At 35.2% G+C, this 3,571-nt stretch overlaps 1 protein-coding gene across 1 annotated transcript in view; it reads left to right on the top strand.

Annotated features, from left to right (window-relative positions):
- Window positions 1-1,989: 1,989 nt before the first annotated feature.
- Window positions 1,990-3,571, top strand: part of LOC107596900 (leucine-rich repeat and immunoglobulin-like domain-containing nogo receptor-interacting protein 3) — a 16,260-nt gene continuing 14,678 nt past the window's right edge. The window contains exon 1 of the mRNA XM_016287755.1: window positions 1,990-2,095. The gene's annotated coding sequence lies outside the window, so the exon portion shown is untranslated. The remainder of the gene's footprint in view (window positions 2,096-3,571) is intronic.

Below are 3,571 nucleotides of genomic sequence, written 5' to 3'. Positions count from 1 at the left end.
GTTCGCTGAAAGAAAGTTTTAGCAAACAGTTCTTTATAGAACTATTTTTTTTCTTAGTGTGAAGTAAGTGTTAAAAATCTCAAGAACCTTGGCCTTGACTTTGGGTCCTCGGAGGACCTGCCATGAATTTCTCATGTGACTTAAAATAGAAAGTACAGGCAAGCTGGAACGTCTCAAGCCTGTTGCCAGGCATTGATGAATTATTCAGCTATAATGGAAAACACACTGTGATCATAGAGCCACATGTGGCAGTTTCAAGCAACAACTACAAAATCTCACTTTGTTTCTGTCTCCGTCTCCTCCTTTCTTTTAAGCTTTCACTTTTTTCCTCTCACACTGGCTTGGCTACATTGGCGTGGCCGTGCTTTGTGGAGTGTTTTTTTTTCTTTTTTATGTGATTTTGACTTTGTCATTGTGGGGAAATTTGTCAAGGACACAATCAGGTTCTTCGTCGTCTGTGTTCGATCCTTTTTTTTCTTGTAATTGAGACTTTGATATCCCACAATGTGACTCTCTCATAAATTGCAGCTTTATTTTTTGCAAATGCAACTTTTGTCTTCTAATTGGGACTTTTGTAACTCACAATGCGTTAAATATATGAGTGTCACAGCAAAGGGTCTGAATACTTAGGACCATGTGATATTTCAGTTTTTCTTTTTTAATAAATCTGCAAAAATGTCAACAATTCTGTGTTTTTCTGTCAATATGGGGTGCTGTGTGTACATTAATGAGGAAAAAAAATTAACTTAAACGATTTTAGCAAATGGCTGCAATATAACAAAGAGTGAAAATTTTAAGGGGGTCTGAATACTTTCCGTACCCACTGTATATCATACATTGCAGCTTTATTTTTTCTTGTAATTGGGGTTTTATATTTCACTTTGCAGCTATCTCGTAAATGTCAAGCTTTATAAGCTCATAAATAAAGCTTTATTTTTTGAAATCGCAACTTTTTCTTGTAATTGGGACTTTTATGTCTCGCTGTGTGACTATATATCATAAATTACAGCTTTATTTTTGTAATTGCCCCTTCTTCTTGTAATTGGGACTTTTATATCTCACAATGTGACTATATACTGTATCATAAATTACAACTTTATTTTTATAATTACAACCTTTTCTTATAATTTGGAACTTTTATATCTCATTGTGTGCCTATATATAATAAATTACAGCTTTTTAAAAATAATTGCCACTTTTTCTTGTAATTGGGACTTTTGGGATCTCACTGTGTGTGTATATATCATAAATTGTAGCTTTATTTTTGTAATTAGTCTTTTATATCTCACAATGTGACTCATAAATTGCATCTATGTTTGTAATTGCAACTTTTTTTCTTGTATTTAGACTTATAGCTTACAGTGTGACGCTTTCACAGCTGTGACTATTATAGCTGCATAATAGCCATTTTTCTTGTAATTGCAATTATATCTTACAATGCGACATTCACAATTCACAATTGCAACTTTCTCACAATTTCTCAGTTGCAAAATTCTGTTTCATAATTGTGACTTGTTTTCTTGTAATTGCTGCTGACAATTATGATTTTATATCATAATTGCAGTTTTCTTTCTTGTAATTGCAACTTTTTCTGTTTTTTTAAATCTCAGTGACGTTCTCACATTTGCAACTTTATTTCCTATCATTGCGTCTCTTGTCATTGCAACTTAATCTCACAGTTTTTTTTTTTTTCGTAATTAGAACTTTATATCTTACAGTTGTAACGGTTTCTTATAATTAGGACTTTATATCGCACAGTCCTAATGTGACAGTATCTCCAATATCAATTATCTTTTATTCTTCACTTTAAGGTGGAAACTGATTTCCATTAATCATCATCAATCAAAAGCCTGACTGGATTGTTTTTCCATGAGGGCTTTTTCCACTTGTGTGTCATAATGGGTGTCCCATGTTTTGTCTGTAACTCAAGCTGAGGCATATGGAGCCTATGGACCTGTATTTTGCTCAAGTCACTCCAAACTTAACCTCAGGCTCATTATCCCGCAACAGCTGCTGGGGTCAATGGTGACCTGGTGTCAAATGGTTGTCACCGTGTTCTCAAATTTATACAGGCCAACTGAATGCAGTGATGAAGGTATGGAGTCATGTGCTAGTATAATTTGTAAATCCTCTGTCAAAAGCTAAATTTCCATGAGAAGAGCATAAAAACTAGTCACAACGTCTCTTTTTAATTCACTCAAGTGAGCCAAGAGTGTGTGCGTTTGACTTGATCAATGTGCATTTTCAGGCTTCAAATGGCTTTGCGATTCAGTTCTAGAGTTCAAACCTCTCAGGCAGTTCATCTCCACTAGTGTCAGACAGAGATTAGACAAACCATTGATTTTGAGACACTTTAAAAGCAGTTTATTCTTTGAAAGACATTTCAACAGCGAAACCTCAAAACGCTCAAGACACCCTTGAAACGGCAATTTTATAAATGTCGTTCTATTCTCACTGACAGTTATGGATTCCCAGCCTTTTTTGGTTGATGCTCCATCTAAAACACAGTAAGCTGTCTACAGATGTAGTATTTTAGGGGATCACAGGCTCTTCCGAGGTTTCAGGTAGGCAATTAGCCTTTTTAAATTAGCCTTTTTTTAAGACACTGCTAATGCTTTGCATTCAAGCTCACTTAAGATAATGGTTAATTGAGATTAAAATGTTGTTTATATGTTCTTATATTTCATTCATTGAAAAAGTGTCGATGTAAAAGTTATTAAGTGTAATTAAAACTTGATTTTACCTAATTTATGTTAGCTTGAATGTACATTTTATGCTTATATTATGCTGTTAGCTTAGCAACATGCTAACTAATAACATGTCGCATTCTCCTGTGAGGAGCACTATTTTGTTGTTGCCTATTTAGTGCACTCCTAATTAGTCACATATAAAGTTGCATGACAGCTAGGATTCCGCCTATGTAGGCAGCTTGTTAGTTTTTTAAAACAGCAACTATGTCAGAGGAGAATTTGTGGGTTTTTGCCAAAGACTTCTTATAATTGGGAGGAACGGGGTAAATTACTGAGGTAAAGACTGAGCTTTAGCTTTCACACAGCAGGAGAATAAGAAACAGCTCTCAATGGTGCTTAATAACTTCAGCTAATAGTGTCTAATTGCTCTCGCTGATTTGTAAGCAGCAAGAACATTGATTAAAGGTGACGATGTTGCGAAGAGGCAGCAGACGGGTTGCCAACAGCCGGAGGGTCTGATTGTCATTGCAGCTGCTGCAACTAGCAATAAAGGATTGCCAATCTGAACCAAAGGTCACGCTCTGACTGAATAAACAACTAGCATATCTATTAGCACATTAGCATAGCGGTGCACTAAGATCCTGTGTAAGAAAAATATGTTTCAGATGGTCCCACGGGAGTAAAAGTGATCCAAATGTTTTGTGAGGTAGTCAAAAAAAAATTGCTGTTTTTATTTGTAGCATAAATGCTAATCCATTCTGGACTTGCTAAACAGGACCAAAGTCATACTTCAAAAAATTCAGCAGAATATTTAAATGTGTGTGTGAGTGTGTGTTTTGTGAGACTGATTCTGAAATCACATGATAAACATCCATATATCC

The sequence above is a fragment of the Sinocyclocheilus grahami genome, unplaced genomic scaffold (genome assembly GCF_001515645.1).
Source record: "Sinocyclocheilus grahami isolate Dianchi unplaced genomic scaffold, SAMN03320097.WGS_v1.1 scaffold224.1, whole genome shotgun sequence".
NCBI classification, from domain to species: domain Eukaryota; kingdom Metazoa; phylum Chordata; class Actinopteri; order Cypriniformes; family Cyprinidae; genus Sinocyclocheilus; species Sinocyclocheilus grahami.
This window is presented reverse-complemented; position numbering and strand designations above follow the sequence as displayed.